The following is a 21,552-nucleotide window of genomic DNA, read 5'->3' on the forward strand; positions in this document are numbered from 1 at the left end:
ACAAAGGCATATCACAAACTCCACTCAAAAGCCATGGTAATTTTTAAGGAAGGGTGGGGCAAGTTATACTATACACAACACACTCTCTTAAGCAATGTGGAACAATTACCCTCTTTTTTTTTTTGGAGAAACAAACATACATATACAAGGGAGAGGGAAAGGGCCAAAGAGGTAGCTAAAATTTGATCTAATCTAAAGCTTAAATCTGATTCCAAACACACTCTTTAGTATAGGGGTAGCAATTCGTGTTTGCGTGTTAGGTTTGTGTTGTGTCGAATAATGAGTATTCGACTATATGGGTTAACATTAATCTGACATGTTTATCAAACAGGTCAAAATTTCTTAACCCTAACACAACCTATTTATTAAACAGGCTAGTTGTGTTGACCCATTTATCAGATTTTATCAAAGCGAAAAAAAAAATTAAAAATTTTAGTATTAACCAAATTGATCTAAATTATGAAAAAAAAATTAAATATAAAATTTAGAACTAAAGAGTAAGTGCATCACAAATAATCATTTAAAATTAAAACATTTCTCAATATCACAAATAATAAATCACAATATGTTAAGGAAAATAAACCATAACATTTTAGTATTAACCAAATTGATCTAAATTAAGAAAAAAAAATTAAATATAAAATTTAGAACTAAAGAGTAAGTGCATCACAAATAATCATTTAAAATTAAAACATTTCTCAATATCACAAATAATAAATCACAATATGTTAAGGAAAATAAACCATAACAACTAATAAGTTTATATACCTAGAGTTTGAAAAGTATATTGGTGAAATATCATTTAATTAAACAAGTTAGACGGGTCAAATGAGTTCCATGGTTTGGACATTAACCCGACCTATTTATTAAATTAGTTAGTCGTGTCAATCTGAATATGACACGAACCCGTTAAGTCTCAACTCATAACCTGCAAATTTCATGTCAAGTCATGTCGTGTTTGTGAGTCGTGTCAAATTTTGCTACTCCTACTTTAGTGTAAGAAATTTCGCCTTATACATTGAGATAAAAGATATCATTGTGTGTTTAAAGCTAAATGATTTTTTTATGGAAGTGGTTAATTACTCCTTACCTATGTGACACCTTGAAACACTATAATGTATTAAGTATTCGCATCCGGTTTCTTCAAAGCATTCTATTTTACTATCTCAAAACTTACTTTATTAATTATAATATACCATTTTACAACAAATCTAACATCTCAACTTTTATTTTTCTATATAACATATTAAAATAATATATTTATACAATAAAATATATAATCCAAAAAGTAGGAGAGAGAATTTTTGTTGGAATTATTAATAAAAAGTAAGAGAGAGACCATTAAAAAATAATTTTTAAGAATACCATTGTGCTGTAATAACATCATATAAATAAGATGTTATTATAGAACAATTGTAAATTTGTTTACATTTACCGTAGCGATTAATGTACACTTTTGAACACTTTTATAATTTTAATGCTAAAATCTTCTAATATGTACCATTTGAAAGATTCAATGTAAATACCCGTGACAAAAATTCCTAACTCTTGAGTTTTGACCATGTCCGGGTCCTTTTGTCTAAGAGCATGCATTTTCCCTCGCAAGGAAGTAAAGTTTCATTTGAAGAAGAAAGGCCGATAATTAAATTTCCGTGTGCATCACGGTAATCTGATGCATAGATGCTCTATTCAAATATGGAAAAGTTGTCACATCTTCATCTAATCCCTACCTACTATTTCTGTGGAGCTAAGCTTTGGCCACATCTTTATTTAACGACCTATGGAGCAAAGCTTTGGTCACATCTTCATTTAACGACCTATGCTGTTTTCGGTGTCCATATAGGTTTAAGTTTAAGCTGTGAGTGATGAGCATGGTGGTCTTAAACAAGAAACCGATGGACATTATTTCCTTTATTCTTATCCCTACTTATTTACTATTTTTATCCCCCAAAGTTTCCTTTGCACAAGATAGCATTAATCAATCCCAATTTATCAGTGAAGCAAACACCTTAGTTTCCAAAGATGGAAGCTTTGAACTGGGTTTCTTCAGTCCTGGTAGTTCCAACAACCGTTACTTGGGAATATGGTACAAGAATATCCCAGTTAAAACTATTGTTTGGGTTGCAAATCGACTATACCCGATCAATGACTCCTCTGGCTTGTTGATGATAAATAGTAGTGGAGGCAGTGTTGTGCTTATGAGCCAGAATAAGAGTGCTGTTGTTTGGTCAACAAGTTCACAAAGACAAGCTAATAATCCACTGTTACAGCTCTTAGACTCTGGAAATCTTGTACTAACAGTAACAGATGAGAAAGATGAAAATTTAAGAATCTCTTTGTGGGAAAGCTTCGAATATCCGACTGATACCTTTTTACCAGGAATGAAATTCGGCTGGGACTTAAAGAAAGGTATTAACCGGCTTTTTACAGCATGGAAAAAACCAGATGATCCATCTCCTGGAGATTTCACTCATGGGCTATCAGAAATGGGAATTCATTCATACCCTGAACCTTATGTTTGGAAAGGCAACAAAAAGTTCTACCGTTCTGGTCCATGGAATGGCCTTAGGTTCAGTGGTTCACCAGATTTAAACCCCAATCCAGTTTATGATTACATCTTTGTGTCTAATGAGAATGAAGTTTACTTCACGTACACCCTCAGAAATAAGTCTCTAATCTCAAGAGTAGTTGTGAACCAAACCAGCCATACCCGTGATCGCTATACATGGATTGAAACAGAGAAAGTTTGGAGGGTATATTCATCAAGACCTAGGGACTACTGTGACAATTATGGCCTTTGTGGAGCCAATGGAAATTGTGTCCTTACTGCTTCACCGGTCTGCCAATGTCTAAAAGCATTCAAGCCTAAATCACCTGAATTATGGAGCTTAATGGAGTGGTCTCAAGGTTGTGTCCGCAATAAGCCATTGAGCTGCTACACAGATGGGTTTCTTAAATTTGTTGACTTGAAATTGCCAGATACTACATATTCTTGGGTGAACAAAAGTATGAGCCTTGAAGAATGCAGGGTCAAATGCTTGAAAAACTGCTCCTGTATGGCTTATACAAACTCGGATATTAGCGGAGGGGGTAGTGGCTGCGCCATCTGGTTTGGTGATTTAATGGATATTAGACAATTTCCGGCAGGTGGGCAAGATCTATATATAAGAATGTCGGCGTCAGAGCTACTAGGTATGGTGTTACTTTTGGATTTAAATTACTGTTTCCATTATGCTTTGCATTCTGTTTCTATTTTGTTTGTTTGGTTAGAATAATAGTTAAATTATTAAATTTTATTAGTTTTAATAACTTAAACTTTTTAGATAATGAGTAATTTATTAGGATATTAGAGCATTCACATCAGCTCGTTTAAAAGATTCCGTCTATTTTACACCAAAAACCTACTTTTTCTATTTTACACTATCACTTTTACAAAACACCCACATCAGTTCATCTATTCTATCATCCCTCTTATTTAAATAATCAATTTACTTAATTATTTTATTATTTCTCTCACCTCACCGGTTTTAATACGCGCTCTCTCTCCTTCTCCATCATATTTTCTGATTTCTCTCTCTCTCTTCTATCTCTCCATACCCGGTCTCTCCCTCACGGTCTATCTCTCCATACCCAGTCACTCCTCTCTATTCCAAAAATTCCGAACTTTCGATCCAAGTAGGGAGCACGGTGCCGAGAAGAACTCCGATCCACGCTCTCTGTCTCCGATCCAAGCAGGGAGCATGGCGCCGAGAAGAACTCCGATCCACGCTCTCTGTCTCCGATCCAAGCAGGGAGCATGGCGCCAAGAAGAACTCCGATCCACGCTCTTTGTCTTCGATCCGAGCAGGGAGCACGGCGCCGAGAAGAACTTTTGATCCACTCTCTCTGTCTCCGATCCAAGCACGGCGAGAAGAACTCCGATCCAAGCACGGTGAGAAGAACGTCGATCCAAGCACGCCGATCCACCATAAGCGTCGATCCACTCTCTCTGTCTCCGATCCAAGCACGACGAGAACTCCGATCCAAGCACGGCGAGAAGAACGCCGATCCAAGCATGCCGATCTGCCACAAGTTCCGATCCACTCTCTCTGTCTCCGTTGGTGTGTCCGTGTGTGGGTGTGTTTGGTTTTGTGGTGTTTCTGGGTGATTTTGTTGTTGATTTTGTGGTTGATTTTTGACTTTTGTGGTTGATTTTTGATTTTGACTGTGGGAGTGTGTATAAGAGGAAGAAGCAGTTGATGATGATGGTGTTGTTGGTTGTGCAGATGGAGAAGAGAGAGAAAAAAAGAGCGAAATTAGAAATTATTATAATAATGTATAGACGAGCTACAGTAACTGTGTATATATGCACGGTTACTGTAGCTCATGGAAATTTTTAGATGATTTTACACAGGTTTACATGAGCTGATGGGGGAGGTTTTTTGGCCAAAATGTGTAAAATGAGGAAGTTTTTGTATTATAGAAGAGTTTCCACCCACTGATGTGGATGCTCTTAGAATCAAAGAAACTGAGATATTTTTTGGCAATTAACATTATTTTTGAAATTGAAAGCTTAATTAGTGTGATAACACCAAAGTTTGTTCAAACCCCAAATTTTAAATTACGGTTAAATTGCTTTTATTCTAACTTATTTAAGTGTGGAACAAGAGTAAATAAAGTGCAATAAACCGGTAACATTACTCTTAGCCATAAGCAACCACAACGAGCAATAAAAGTAAAGCTTAAAGAGTAGGAAAGAAAGATGCAAATACAAAATAACACCGAGACGTATTATCAAAAAAGAAACTGAAGAATTCGGCAAAAAACCTTTCCACGACTCTCCAAGTTGAAATCGATCCATTAGTGAATAAGTTAGAGTACACGAATATCAAAAAGAGCCTCAAAATTTGATTTACCCAATGTATTTGAGTCCTCCGAGTCCTACTACCAACGGACTTCTCGGAGTCTTATCTTCACTAGTTATCTAGATGCCGCAATATTGCCTGATTGCATTTGCCAAGCCTCACCAACTTCTTTTGGCAAATCTCAAATGCTTCCCAAGCTCTAAAACACTTTTTACACTCTGAATAAGTGTGAGTTTTGTCTGGGTACAAATCTCCTCTCAAAGTATAACAATGGAAGAGGGAATAAGAAGAGACTATAATGATTTATTTTTTATTTTTTTAAGCTGCAATGCATTACTAGAAAAAGGAAGAACACAAGGGATAATTTGTCTTATAGCACGTCGATAAGGCAGGGGGCAGATTATCCTTATTGAAGGAAAAAGCCAAACGAGAAAGTAAAGCAAATCTAGTTGCATGGCGAGCTACACCATTGCAGGACCTACTAACGTAAACACAAAAAAAAAAAAAAGGAAGTAAAACAATCCTTAAGAGTGCTGATGTTGCAGATAGGAATGATCAACGTCCAAGGGCAGGAGTTGTTGGGGTTGTTAATGGCATCGATGCAGATCTTGGCATCCCCCTCAAAGATCACGTGACTCCATCTTTCAATCTTGGCCAACTGCATTGCCCAGAGCAAAGCATCAGTTTCAACTTGTAGTGGTGAGGATTTCTTGGTGGTCCTCGCACAAATTTTGACTGGCACTTCGAGGTGATCTCTGGCGATTACTGCGATAGCAATAGAGGAGTTTGATGTTGTAGCATCCACGTTAGTTTTGATTGTACCCAAAGGAGGGGGTGACCATTGATGTTTACTAGGACAAGGCTTTGGGGGACTAGGAGGGATGAAACTAGGGAAAATTCATGGACCTTGCTGCGAATCAGATGGATGGAATTCAGTATGTCCCAGGTGGAATTATGGAGATGTGAAAAGTTTCTCACCCGCCAAATTTCTTCCAGAATTATAGCCATGAGAAGGGATACCCTGCCCCTGTTGCTATTGACCATTAGGAAAGATTGGGGGGTCTAGTACCCACTTAATGATGTCCTCGGGTTGATTTGAAACCAAAATCTTTGTTCTAAGACCCCAGCATGCAGCAAACCATAAGAATTTGGAGGCAAGACAGCCAAGGAAGAGGTGGCAAGGTGACTTGACTTCTTCCTTACAAAAAACATAGTTTGGATTAGCGATTTGAAGTTGGGACATGAGATTCTCTCTAGTAGGCCGAGCATTTACACCTAATCTCCATAGGAAAATTTTGGTCATTTCGGGAATTTTCAACTTTCACAATTTGCTCCAATTTATTCCAGAGGAGGGAGTCGGGGAGGTGGGGTCACAACCAACAAGGTATGCTAATTTTACTGAGAAGCAACCCTTTGAATCGGGGACCCAAATAAGTCTGTCAGGAGAATGTCTAAAAGGCACTGGCATAGAGAGAATAGCTTGTGCAGATGGGGTGTCAAATAAGGCCTTGACCAGGTCAGCCTTCCAGCAGAGAAGGTTTGGATCGAAAATGTGGCACACCAATATGGGATTTTGCGTAGCTGCCTCTTCTCTGGGGGATGGGATGAAGCCCTGGATCCAAGGAACCCAAGGATCTTGCCAGACATTGATGGTTGTAACATCTCCAATAGAGTAGCATGCTCCCTTGACAACAACTTTCTTTGCTTGCTTGATTGCCTTCCATATAGGTGACGCCTGTTTAGGATTGTTTGTGTAAAGCCAATTCTTACTTATTTTATATTTAGCTCTTAAGATGCTCATGCATAGACTGTCTCTTTTGGATGCAATCATCCATGCTAGTTTGGCCAAAAGAGCGTTGTTAACTTCCTTAGCTTTTTTGAAGCCAATACCTCCTTGCTTTTTTGGGAAACAAAGTTTGTCCCCAGATTGCCAAGTGAGGAATTTACCGTCCTGATTTTTGGGTTTCCACCAGAATCTTCTAGTGAGGGAATCAAGGTTATTACAAACCTTGTTGGCGATGCTGAAACAGGACATGGCATAGATGGGGAGGGTTTGGGCCACTGAAGTTATAAGCGTTATTCTCCCTGCCCAAGACATACACTTACTTCTCCACCTTGCAAGTCTGGCTTCCAAATTTAATTGAAGGTAGGCAAAGTCTTTGGCCGGAGCTCTAGTTAAGAAAAGTGATGCTCCAAGGTATATGGTGTCTTTTTTGAGGGACTTTATATAGAGACTATTTTTGATAGACCTTTGGGTGGATCTCTGAGTGTGTTTGGAGAAAAAGATACCTGACTTACTTCTGTTAATGAGTTGCCCAGACTAGAGGTTGTATTTCTCCAGGATTTCAGAGATGGTTTCTGCATCTTTTTTGGTGGCTTTAGAGAAGAGGACGATGTTGTTGGTGTACATCACAAGTGTGATAGTTGGTCTACTTATGCTAGTTTTGATGCCCTTGATGTTGCTTTGCCTAAGCTTATGATCTAGCATTCTTGAGAGAATTTCCTAACCTAGTATGAAAAGATAAGGGGAGAGTGGATCTCTTTGCCTCAGTCCTCTGCTTGGCCTGAATTTTTCAGTTTTGCCTCCATTAACCAGGATTTCGAAAGAAACTGAGGAGATGTAGGATAGTACCCAGTTGGAGAAAACCTCATTGAAACCCAAGTGTAGGAGCATCGTGTGGATGAATTCCCAACTAACTCTGTCATATGCCTTTTGGAGGTCTAATTTGATCGCCATCAGACTAGGCTTGGTTTTATGAGTTTTGAAGCTGTGGATTATTTCTTGGACAATGACCTGATTTTCCACGATCCACCTATTTGGGATGAATGCTGATTGCCCTGGGAATATAATTTTATCGAGGTGTGGTCTAAGTTTTGCTACCAAAATCTTTGAGATGATTTTGTGCACCACGTTGCATAGACTTATAGGTCTGAAATGCTGAATAGAGATGGGGTTAGAAATTTTAGGAATGAGGACAATCGGAGAACTATTTACCTCCCTAGGCATAGACTCGATGCGGAAAAAGGAAGTGACCACCTTGATGACATCATCCTCGACAGTTGGCCATAGTTGTTTGTAAAAGGTGACAGGATATCCATCCGGTCCTGGGGCTTTGAGATCTTTCATGTTGAATAGTGTGGCCTTAATATCCTCAGGGGTGGGGACTCTGCTAAGTTAAGAATTTTCATCTTCAGTGATACACGGGAGAACTAGGTGCTCTAGATGAGAAGGGAAGTTAACTTCCTCTTGCTTGAAAAGATTTTTGAAGCTTTTTAAGAACAAACTTTTGATGGAATCTGTCTTCGTGATCCAAGAGCCTTGCTCATCCCTGATTGCATCAATATTATTCCTTTTATGCCTGATAATTGTGGAGAGGTGGAAGAACTTGGTATTCCTATCACCGAGCTTAAGCCGAAGCTCTTTGGATTTTTTATGCCATAGGTTTTTGCTTATTAGCAACCATTCAGATAATTCTGATTGGAGTGCATCCTTTAACGCTCCAGAATTTTCAATGGGAGGCCCTTATTAGATTTCCTTGATGGCTAGGAGTAGAGAGTTAATCTTGTTTTGATAGTTATAAATACTTCTTTATTCCACTTCCGAAGAGCGTCCCTAGTTGAGGCTTGTTTCTTGTATAATCTGATGAATTCAGAACTTGCAACTTAGTCCTTCCACGTTGATTCAATGACTTTATGGCACTAGTCATCCTTGAGCCAATTGACTTAAACTTGAATGGTTGGTGAGTGAATTTGGATTGGGGATTTATGTCCAGGAGAATAGGTGCGTGATCAGATTTTATAGTGTCAAGATGGACTATCGAGGCTTTTGGATAAGCCAATCTCCAGGACATGTTTTCTATGCCCCTGTTTAACGTTCTTTTAATTGAGGCATTTTCCTATTTGCCTTTTGCTAGGTGAATTTGCTTCCAAAAAAACCAAGATCAATTGCTCCAAATTCAACCATCAACTCTTTGAGATCATTGGTAGCTGAGGAGCAGCCTTTCCTTCCTCCTAAAACTTCTTCCTCGTTGATGACATAGTTGAAGTCAACTATACACATCCAGGGTCCTTGGTGAGACTCGAGAAGGGCCATAAGGTTTTCCCAAGCCTTTTTCTTTTTAGAGAAGTAGGGTGGACCGTAGAACTTGACCATAAGCCACTCACATACAGAATCAGATATAGTGACTTCCTTGACCGAAATACCTTCTTTCCGTAGTACACAAAGACCAGCTGCTTTGCCACTTTCTTCAACCACTAACATGTTATCAAAACTAATAGAGCTTTTAACAAAATCTATTCTACTAACAAGAGCTTTTGTTTCAGAAAAAAAATTAAATCGGGCCTTACCCCTTTTATTTGAGCCTTGAAGGCTCGAACTATCGAGGCATTGCAGATGACTCGACAGTTTTGACCGAGTAGCTTCATGGAGATGGTGGGGGAATGATAAGGCCCGCCTCCTTAGCCGAAATAGTAGTTGAGCATGAGTGGGTATGCAGGGGGGAGAGTGCATTTGGGAGAAATACTTACAACCATCCCCTTTATCTTCGGATATCTACCTTTCTTGTAGGATGAATTATTCTAACCTTGACTGAGGGATGAGCGTAACGGTGTTAGGATCGTAGAAGAACGGTTCCGGACCTCTCACCGCCTTCCTGAGTCATTTGGCAAAATTAGCTATCTCCTTTTCTGTGACCTTACTTTTTAGGGGCTTGGATGAGGGAGGTGCAATGGGAGGCTGGGTGGAAGCTTTTAATCGAAGTTGCACTGTGCTTGGTATGCGGTGATGAAGGGGTGGTGGCCTTCAGAGGTGTGGAGATTGGGGAAGATGAGAATTTTAGGGATTGTGTGTTTTCTATTGGTATAAATGTGTAGGTTGGTTTAATGGTGATGTCTAGGCTTGGAGGGCGGTGGGCTGGGGGATCTGTCATGGGCATAAGGCCCACTTTCACTAGGGTTAGATGAAAGAGGTTACGAAATCCCAGAGTTTGATTGGTTGGAGTAGGATTTACATGCACATTGGACTTTATGGACTTATTATGTTGAGGGATTGAAACCTCTAGGCCCATATCCGGGACAACTTGGGAATGCACATTTGCATTTGTACTCTTGCCAGATGGCTTGGGTGTAGTGGGTGTGGCGTGGGCTTGCCATGTTTGGTGAAGAATGGTTGGTGCAGTATCGTCCTTTAGGGTAGTACAGTATGCTGATGCCAACGTCCCTCCAGGATGTACAGCTAGTACGGGACAGTCTGTCACTGCCCGTGTGTGTATTGGTAGAGGTTCGGTGTTGTCGGAGGCACTGACCAAGACCTCTATACATGAATACGCATCTGGTGGGTAGTCATCGTTTTTGGCCCGGAGTCAAGGGCTAGCTACATTGAAACTAGTGCCTTTTGGATTGCATAGCTGGAAAAAGGTTTCCTTCATAGGATCTTTCTTCGTGCCCAATGATTCCACATTCGTAGCAAATATCAGCAAGCTTCTCATATTTGAATCCAATCCAAATATCAGATTTGTTTGGCCGGGGGAGCAAGAAGCTTGGTAATAGTGGCTTTTCAATTGGGATATCTACTCGGACCCATAGGAATTTCTTCCAACTGCCACCGAGACCACCGACTATATCAGCTTCAAGGACTTGGCCTAGATAGGATCCTATCTTTTTTAGATTGTTCTCTGTTCTCCACAGGGTTGGGAGCCCGTGAACTTGGACCCAGAATGTGGAAGTAGAAAAGTTCACTTCTTGCCAAGTGATGTCAGGGCCCCATTTTTTAAAAAATGACATGGCTACCTTTACATGACCATGGTCGCCTGAGGAACACTCTGTAAGCATCCACTTCATGTTGGAAGGAAAACATGAAAATGTTTTTATCGAAGCGTTTGACTTCCATTGAGTAGACTGGTTTCCAGGCCCTGAGAGCAATGTCTTTGACATAGTTGAGACTAGTATCCTTGGAAGTGATGAGTTTATCGATTAAAATGAGGTTTGGGGATATCGTGGGGTCTTGGCTTGGAAGGACCTCTAGTTTGGATTCTTCTCATGATATCTCCTCTGTGCGGGATATGAGGTCAGCGACCTCCACCCTTTGGTTGAACTTTTATGGTTGTTGGTATGGGTAATTGGCAATAAAAGGTGGTAGTGATGGTGGTGGGTTATATGGGTGTAAGCAACAGGAAGACCGTGCGCAAGGATATGGATGGAATGGAGGATGATGGCTGGGGCTAGGGTGGGAGGTGGTGGCAACTGGTGGTTTGGTTAGGGGAAAAGGTGAGTGGGAGTATGGAGAGAAATTTTTTTTAGTACTATAATGATTTCTCACTAAAGGATGAGTAGCTCTTTTTCTAAAAGGTGAGTGTGTTGTAGAAACCTCTCTAGGGTTTTCTTCTGAAATAGCCTCCTTACAATTTTGTGGGTAATGAAGGTATATATAGTATGAGTGAAGAGTAGGAAAGTCACACTTTATTTTTGTCAAATAGAGAGTTTCTCAAGTACCTCATGAGATGGCCTTTCTCACGAAGTACTCGCGAAATGATAGGTTGTCATGACTCTTCAACTTCTAATCATGTGCTTCACATGTAGCCTTTTCGCGGGTACCTTTACTCGCGAGCTTCTCATGAGCTAATCGCGAAACTGTACTGATCTTTATTGCATGCTTGATTTTTCACCAACTTAATACTAGACTCATTACAATAAAATCCAACAAAATACAAGGAAATAATTTATTGCAATTATAACACTTTTTGTCATGGAATAACCAACATAAAACATAGTTATAAATCACAACTTTACAATCTCCCCCTTTGACTGTTCTGTGACAAAAACACCCTTTAACAAACTCTAGACTTAAATGTGAGGTTGGGAATAATGACAAAACTCACTTACACCTAAATCTAAAATCTGTGATGAACTTGGAACAAAATACCTGTATCTTGAAACACTTGCACAAAACACATTAGACCTTTAAGGTAAAGTAAGTAATAAAAGGACAAGTATAATGTAACAAGTAAAAAACAATCAAGTAAACAAGATGTGAAACATATGAATAACTTGATCAAACACATAATAGTCATATGAAAATGACTACAATGATCACATAGTAGAGCAAATGATCATCCGAACATGCAATCATTAAAGCACAATAGCATAAGGATGTATGTATGTATAACATATAAACACAATGCGATGAGAACAACAAAGCACAGAAAAAAAAACATAACTCAAAGCACCATAAAGAAAAAACAAGAAAAAAAAAAAAAAAAAAAAAAAAAAACAAAGAGTGAAACAAACAAAGCAAGGTTTTCTTGAAAAGAAATTATGTATTCTCCCCCTTGGTATATGTATCTCCCCTAAAAATTTATTCCCTTACAAATGTGCACAAGAGTCATATAGAAATGACGATACATTTTGGTATACTCTTTAGTATACTCTCTCAATTTTTGTCATGAATAGAAAAATGAATCAAGAGGAAGGAGAGAAAGAAAAGAAGATATGAACAAGAGTAAAGATGCATGAGAGGTACATAATGAATGAGAAAATGAAACTTAAACAAAAAAACAAAATACCATGAAAACAAAATGCTACAAAGTATAAAGTAAACATGACATGCTAAGGATGAAGAAATAAGATATAGACTTAGGCATGACTAGGGCAGCAAAGGTGTGTGCAAGAGGTGTCTATGTGCAAAGCATGAGAAATGCACATGTGGGGCAAGGTGTGTAAAATACACAACCAATAAACCAAACATGTTTTTGACGATGAAACATGAGAAATCCCAAAGTTTGGTACTCATTAGAGTCCAAAAAAGTGAAAAAAATACCATAGAAGCATTTTATCAAGCACTTAGTATGCATACATGAACAACTAAGAATAGAAATGTATGAACATGGTGAAATTTGCCCTTAATACAAGTTATTTTTGCTACAAGGGGCCAACATCCAAAGCAAATAGATATTTATAAAAAAACCCATTCAACAAGATTGACAAAAATTAAACTTTCCAACCCCCATTTGAGAAAATCTCAACTATAAACATAAAACCCCCAAAAACATAATTTAAGGATTAAAATTAATTAAAAGTATTAAAGATTACCTTAGAGATGTTTATAGAATGTAAAACAATTGAAATTAGTTAGGTTTTGATGTAGAGCTTTGAAAAAGAGGGTTTGGAGAAGATGGAGTCATAATAGAGTCATATGAGGACTTTTGGACCAAAAGCTCATGAAATACCTATGAAATAGCTGATCTGGGCATTTTGCGGGTGGTCAACTTGTGAAACCCACTACCTAATGACCAAAAATGCATTTTTCAGCTTCGAGACTCACAGCCAAGTTGCGAACGATTTGTGAAGGACACTGACCCTTGTTTTTCAACACAAAAACAAGCTTGAAACATTGAAAAATAAAGTAAATACAAAACTAAAAAACAAAGAGTGATGAAAACACTTCCAAATACAAATAAAATATTCAAAAATCTTTTTAGTTTGATCCACATATGGTTGAGTACACATACATCACATTTAAACATGTACAATCATACAAATAAAATAGGAATTCATTGAATATTAGACTTGTGTGTTGTGTGTGGGAATCAAGTATGAATTAGTCCATAGTCTAGTATGAAATTTCAATGATTAATTCAATCAAGTCATACACAAATAGCACAAAGTCAAGTGACTTATCTCACTAGTAGAAATGAACATATATGACCCTTCGTCAAAGTGTTTACATTGATTGAAAACTTTTTATTTGGCTTTCATTTTTCATACTTTTTGATCAGGACAACTCAATTTTTTAGCAACGATGGCATGAAATTTTTGATATTTTTTTGAAGAATAAGCCTTTGGCTTTGACATCATACATTTTGAATACATTTTGTTCCACCTTTTCCAAGTCAAACTAGTTTTCGAAGCAAGACTTTTTTAGCTCTTTATCTTTTTAGAGATTGATGTTTGAAGAGCTTTTTGACATAAAAATAAATGTAAGGAGATATATAGGATCAAATCTACGCATGTATCAAGATCAAACAAGACTATTGACTAAATGTTCATAACAAGCTTGAAGATCTATTTATAATAATCAAACATAGATGTCTAGATTTCGCTCTCACTTAAAAATGTACATACATAACAAGCTAAGCTCGTAAATGCACTACATCATCACTATGGAGGTATTAGACCAAACTCTACATGTGATATGTGCTCAAATAAATACGATCAAACTTTTTGAATTTTATACTTTTTATGAGTTTTTGGATTTTTTTCCTCACACAAAACAAAGTAATAAAGTAAGATTAACAAAAACAATGCATATAAATAAATGCATGAGGAAATATCATCTAATGCATGAAGAGTCTTACAAAAATTGAAAGAATTGGATTAAGGACCAAAAGAGCATAAGCTCAATCATAGGAATCTTTCCTCATCCAAAAGGAACGATTGTTTGGAATGAGTGTCTCATGAAAAGTGAGACGAGGGTTGGAAGAATGAGAACCGGAGATGCACATAGATAAGGAGGTAAGAGCATTAACCACATGTTTCAATAACTTACCACTTTCAATCAAATCCAATTTAGATTGCAAAGCACAACTTCCAAGAAGCTCAAGCTTCTCTTTTCTTTTGATTCGTTTAAGAGCTTGATACTTAGAGCAATGAGGTTATAGATGACCAAAGGCATCACAATGGTGACAAACAATGTGTTTAGGTCCACTAGACCTTTTAGGGAGTGATCTAGCAATATGGTTTTGTTTTCTCTTCAACATGGAACATTGAGGTCTTATGTGACCGATCACATCACAATGGTGGCAAGTAGGAACAAATTTAGATCCATTCAAATCCTTAGGATGAGACCTAAATGACGGCTTTGGCTTAAGAGCCTTTCTCTCCACTTTTTGATTTCTTTTGTGTGAAGGAATGTACACCGATTTGTCTTTAGAGGTAGAACTCACAATGGACACAAAATCAGGTTTCACAACATGATTGCAACAAAGATTTTCTTCCTTTTTAGCAATGGGTTCTGCAATCAAACACTTGACATGCATCTTGAGAGATTCATTTTCACAATTAAGATCATCAACAAGTTTGTAAGACAAAACAAGTTTAGCATCCAAGTCCACATTTAAACTCTTTCAAATTTTCACAAGAATTTCCAGCAAGTTTCTTATACTTTTCAATCAATCTGTTGGATTCATTAAGCTTGCAATCAAATCATCTTTTTCACTAGTGAACTTGCTTAAATTTTAATGAAACTTCTTAAACTTTTTCTTCAAGAGTTTGAAATTTAGAATTTTTACACACATAGATTCATGTAACATGTCATCACAAGCATGAGCATAAATACTCATAGAGGCACATACAAAACATACAAAGAAGCACATAAAGCACTTTCCATGGAAAATAACATAAAAGATCAAGGATCACACTTAGATAATTAAACTAAAATAAGTGTACCTGCTCTGATAGCAATTGAAAGCTCAATAAGTGTGAAAACACTAAAGCTTGTTCAGACCCCTAATTTTAAATTACGGCTAAATTACTTTTACTTTAACTTATCTAAGTGTGGAACAAGAGTAAATGAAGCGTAATAAACTAGTAACACCACTCTAAGCCATAAGCAATCACAATGAGCAATAAAAGTAAAACTTAAAGAGTAGGGAAGAGAGATGCAAACACAAGATAACACCGAAATGTGTTATCGAAGAGGAAACCGAAAAATTCGGCAAAAACCTCTCCGCAACTTTCCAAGTCGAAATCGATCCACTAATGAATAAGTTGGATTACACTAATATCAAAAAGACCCTCCAAGCCTAATTTACTAAATGTACTTGAGCCCTCCAAGCTCATGCTACCAACGGACTTCTCGGAGTCTTGTCTTTACTAGTTATTCGGATCCTGCAATACTGCGTGATTGCATTCGCCAAGTCTCACTGGCTTCTTTTGGCAAATCCCAAATACTTCCCAAGCTCCAAAACACTCTTTACACTCTGAATAGGTGTGAGTTGTGATTTGGGTACAAATCTCCTCTCAATGTATAACAATGGGAGAGGGAATGAGAAGAGTCTACAATGATTTCTCACTAAAAGATAAGTAGCTCTCTATCTAAAACGTGGGTGTGCTGTAGAAACCTCTCTAGAGTTTTCTTTTGAAATAGCCTCCTTACAATTTTGTGGGTAATGATGGTTTATAAAGGAAAGAAAGTCATACTTTATTTTTTCCAAACAGAGAGTTTCGCAAGTACCTCGCGAGATGGCCTTTCTCACGAAATACTCGCGAAATGATAGGGTAGCATGACTCTTTAGTTTCTAATCATGTGCTTCACACGTGGCCTTTTTATGGGTACCTTTACTCGCGAGCTAATAGCGAAACTGTACTGATTTTCATTGCATGCTTGATTATTCACCAATTAATACTAAACCCAATACAATAAAATCCCACAAAATACAAAGAAGTAATTTATTGCAATTACAACACTTTTTGTCATGGAATAAAGTCAATATAAAACATAGTTGTAAATCATACCTTTACAAGAATATTTTAGTTAGTTGCCAAGTTTGTAAAACTATTTAGCAAACTAACATCTCGAGACTCTAAAACTCAAATTTAATGTGAAATTTGAGTCTCTAAAATTCCTTAAGTTGCAAGTGGTGGTAATCTGATGTGGAAGAAAAAATCCATGTAAAGTTCTAGCCATTCTCCAAATCTACCAAATCTTTTTCTTCTTCTTTTCTTCCATTCTCCACACTTCTCCTTCTTCTTCTTCTTCTTCTTCTTCTTCTTCTTTCTCCTTATAGAGTTCCATGTCACATACGCCAGCACTAGAGCTCGAGTTTTAAAGGATTGGAATTTGTCACCGAATTCAAGTCTTAGAGACTCGAGATGCTAGTTTACAAAATAGTTTAAAAAACGTGCTTACCAACAAAAAAGTTTCAGAAATCATGTTAAATGGCAAATTTCCTCAATGAAACTGAGTTCGAACCTTGCCTTTACTCTATTTTTTTATTTAAAAAGTTAAAAATCTCAAGTGTTGGACCCACATTTGAAGGAGAGTGTTCGAATAATGGTTAAATAATTAAGCTTAAGCTATGTAATTCACCATTTTGTAACAGTTTTAACTTTTTAAATTTATTATGTTTAATGCTTCCCTTGCTTTTTCATATCTTTTAGCTGTATTCTAACTATATTCTGTTGCTGTTTCAAATTCAATTATGAAGAGAAAAAACATGGTCCTAAGATCAAGATTGCAGTGTCAATTGCTGTTGCCCTTGTTGTAGTTTCTGGCACACTCTTAGTTGGCTTTTATATTTGCAGAATCAGGACAAACTTAAAAGGTAACATAACTTTACTTTGACAATGAGTTATGGAACCACTTAAAAGGCTTTTTTAAATGGAATCTATTAGTAATATAAACAGAATCAAGTCAACTTATTCCCATCTCATAATACAATATTTTGATCTAGGATTATAATGATGTATGATAAAATCTTGTTCAAAGTTTGTCGGTGCTTTGCAAAACAATTTCACAAATTGAGCCGTGTAGTGTCATCAGACTACGCAAACTTAGGCAATTTGTTGCTTGGTGAATGGTATGATATAGACCTTTAATGATCTTGAATTCCAAGTGGACATTCTTGAATAGATTACTCTTTTTCTTTTTGAGGTTGGCTTGTGGCTTACACCTATAAGGCCTTCATCCACTCGTCACGATATCCTTAATTACTTAGCAAAAGGAGAAAAGCAAAACATTAGGTTCCAACTTCCAAGTGGACATTCTTGAATGGATAGGCCAAGGTGCTCATTTTAGTATATATCAGTTGGAATGGTTAAATTAACAAGATGCTTGTTAGACTTGGCCTGGTCTTAATTGATACAAGTTGAATTCTAAAAGCTTTTCAAGTCTGATTAGCATAGTTTTTATTTTTATTTGGGGTTAATAGTACCTTGATTTCCTTTAAATCACTATATAAGAATGACTCTGCACATATCACTATGTATTGGATTAAGTTTCATTTTAATTTCATTGTTCAAGTTCGATAGTATCTTTCTGAGAGAAAGAATCTGTGTTTATAAGTCATTATCATTGCTGCTATGATAGAAATTTAAATTTGAGATTGTGGTAATTATTGCAGCTCAAATAAACCCTGTCATCCTCAATATATTACTTCATGTTTCGTTCATATCTCAGTTCTTTCCTTTTGTTTTGTTTTATTTTTAGTTTTTAGTTTTTTTGTTTTCATTTCTATTTCAGTAAAAAAGGAGCCGAATGGAATTATAAGTCATCAGAACAATGAAGGTCAAAATGAAGACCTTGAGCTCCCTTTCTTAGACCTATCCATAATAGTCGGTTCCACTGACAACTTTGCACTCAACAACAAGCTTGGTGAAGGTGGTTTTGGACCTGTGTACAAGGTAAACTTGTGATATGCTTGTACAGAAACAATGACAGATGATGAGACAATCTTTTATTTTATTTCTGTTACAGATTTTAGCAATCTTTCTGCATATGAAAATTTCAGGGTATACTAGAAGATGGACAAGAGATTGCTATCAAGAGGCTTTCAAGGAGTTCTGGACAAGGATTGAATGAGTTCAAAAATGAAGTAAGATTGATTGCCAAGCTTCAGCACCGGAATCTTGTAAAGCTTGTTGGTTGTTGCATTCAAGGAGAAGAGAAAATGCTGGTTTATGAATACATGCCCAATAAAAGTCTAGACTCCTTCATTTTTGGTTTGAGTCCACAAACCTAATACATTTGGTTGAGCTTGTGTAACTATGTTATCAATATTTCATAAAGGATAAAATTTAGGTACAGTATTTTAGGTGCTGTTCTTTAGGTTCCCCTTTTAAAATTTAGACATGTGGCTACTTAACTTAAAAATACACTTTCATCCCATGAGAAAAAATCCACATGGCAGAATCTTAAAAGGCAACCTAAGGAACAGTACCTAAGTACTGTACCTAAGTCTTGCTTTTTCATAAAATAAAGAAAATTTTCAATTTTGACTGAAATTTAAGGATATATAATTAACTTGAATTTGAAACTTACCAGATCAAACAAAAAGTAATCTGTTAGATTGGTCCATGCGCTTTAATATTATATGCGGAATTGCTCGGGGGCTTCAATATCTTCATCAAGATTCCAGATTAAGAATCATACATAGAGATCTCAAAGCAAGTAATGTTTTACTTGATAGTGAGATGAATCCTAAAATTTCAGACTTTGGAGCAGCCAAAACTTTTGGAGGAGATCAGTCAGAAGGAAACACAAATAGAGTGTTTGGAACTTAGTAAGTATATCTTGACACGCTCTTAATGTAAATCTACTTTCTTTCCTAATTAGTCTTTCTCACTTAAAACTAGTGATATCTTGTAGTGGTTATATGGCGCCAGAATATGCTTTTGATGGGCAATTCTCAACAAAATCTGATGTCTTTAGCTTTGGGATTTTGTTACTTGAAATCATAAGCGGGAAGAAAAGTAGAGGGTTTTTTCATCCAAACCATAGCTGTAACCTCATTGGATATGTAAGTTTCTAACACTTGATTACTTATCTAGATATGTTGGACAAATGAGTGATAAATCATGTTTTTACATTCTAAGTCTACAAAGACCCAATTTCACAATATGTTGTTGACTATTTCAGTAATCGTGAAAAAGTCAATGAAAATTTTGTGTTGCTAACAGAAATTTTTAAATTTTTAGGCATGGACACTATGGAATGAGGGAAGGCCATTAGAATTGACTGATGAATGCTTAGGACAATCGTCCACATTGTCTGAGGTTCTCCGTTGCATCCATATTAGCCTCTTGTGTGTGCAACAGCGTCCTGAGGATAGGCCTAGCATGTGAGGATAGGCCTAGCATGTCATTTGTGATTGTGATGTTGGGCAGTGATTGTGCATTGCCTCAGCCCAAACAACCTGGTTTCTTCTTGGAAAAAGATTCAAATGCAGCACATTGTTTCTCAAGTAAACAGGAATCATCTTCGACCAATGAAATAACAATTACATTATTGGAGGCTCGGTAAGAACTTTGTACTAATGAAACTCGTAGAGAATTATCAATACAGAATCATGTTCATGATTATAATCTGTAAACATTTCCTACATTCAAGTAAGCTATGTCAATTCTATTGGTACCTAAGGACCTTTAATTATTTGCACTTATGAAGAGAGCACTAAGGAAAATGAAAGAAAATTCAGTGATATAGGTGGCTGGGATCTGGTTTGGGAAAGAGAGCTTAACCGGCTTGATCCAAATTCTAATTCTCTTGCTATCTTACACACGGAGAGACTGAGATGAAAGAGTGACAAGAAAAACAAGTGGAAAATTTTTAGGAAAGGAGAAATATACAGTAGTATGGTTTTATGGGCTTTTTCCTGGGCCAAGAACGTAAATTGTTGCGATTTCTTGGGCTAGCATTTTGGGCTACATATTCTAAAGTGTAACTTGGATTAGATAATTTTAATCTTCTCAATCCAAGAAATCTAATTCTACAAGGTAGATAAATTTTAATTAGTTCAACTGGTAAAATTTTCTGTCATCGAATAAAAGATCGGTGTTCAAATTTACTCTCTCCATCCCAAATTGTAAGTCCCCCATTCTATTTTGGGGTGTCCAATAATGAAGTTCTCTTTCCAAAATTAATAAATAAAATTTCTATCTTACCCTTTATTTTATTTAAAAAGACAAAGTCATTCTTTTTATATAATTTAAATTAATGATCAGAATAGTTTTGAAATTTTGTACATGACCAACATAAGCATGGTTAAATTTGGATTTTCTAAACATGAACAACATTTTAGTACAGAGGGAGTATTAAATTTGTCAATGCTTAAAACATTATGAAATTACAGTATTATATTAAGAAATACATTATTCCTTACTTTCTCTCTCTTAGTGTGTGTGTATATATATTATTTATTTCTTTCTCAAAAAAAAAATTATTTATTTATTTATTTATTTATCTGAGATAGAATTCTACTTTAGCATAATCTTTAATAACTTACTTTCTCTCTCTTAGTGTGTGTATATATATTATTTATTTATTTGAGATAGAATTCTACTCTAATTTAATCTTTGTTGAGGTCTAAAAAAAGATCACAGTGTCCAAGCCCAAAGAAGTGAGCCAAGCCCAGAGAGAAAATAAGCCAAGTCCAAGGAAGCAGGTGCAAGGGGACCACGAAAGAAAAAGAAATGGCAGACCCAAAAGGCTTGAAGCCCAAAAGAAGAAGTATCAAGAAGGAAAAGAAACCCACAGCAAGAGATTAAAGAAAAATAGCCAGGATCCTCAACAACCACTAAAAGGCGCAGATCCTTCCAGGCACATAAGCACAGTCAAAGGAAGATTAAGACAGTTTGAAAGAAAAGGACAAGAAAAGAAAATAAGAAACAAAGTAGAAGCCATAAGCGCCAAAAGACCCAGCAAAAAAAGAGGAAATAACCAGCGACCTCTCATGGCGCAAGTGGGAAGCGTCTCGGGGAACTAGAATGGAGAAATAAGAAAAGAGGAATGGTAATAGGCGACTTTCAAATCGGCAGAATGGGATTCCGCCTGGATGGGAAAAAGGGCAAAAAAGGAGAACTGCCAAACGTTGAGATCGAGAAGGGCATAGCTCAGCACATCTCGAAGTAGGTAACCAGCCATAGATTTTCAAAGGAATCAAAGCTGAAAAGAGGGAAAGAATGAAAAAACAGGAAATAGAACCTGCCGAGTGATGGG

General features: G+C 36.8%; 1 pseudogene; it reads left to right on the plus strand.

Moving 5' to 3' along the window:
- The first annotated feature begins 1,828 nt into the window (after positions 1-1,828).
- LOC115977474 lies at positions 1,829-20,995 on the plus strand (annotated as a pseudogene).
- Positions 20,996-21,552: the final 557 nt, after the last annotated feature.

The sequence above is a fragment of the Quercus lobata genome, chromosome 2 (assembly GCF_001633185.2).
Source record: "Quercus lobata isolate SW786 chromosome 2, ValleyOak3.0 Primary Assembly, whole genome shotgun sequence".
Taxonomy (NCBI): Eukaryota; Viridiplantae; Streptophyta; class Magnoliopsida; order Fagales; family Fagaceae; genus Quercus; species Quercus lobata.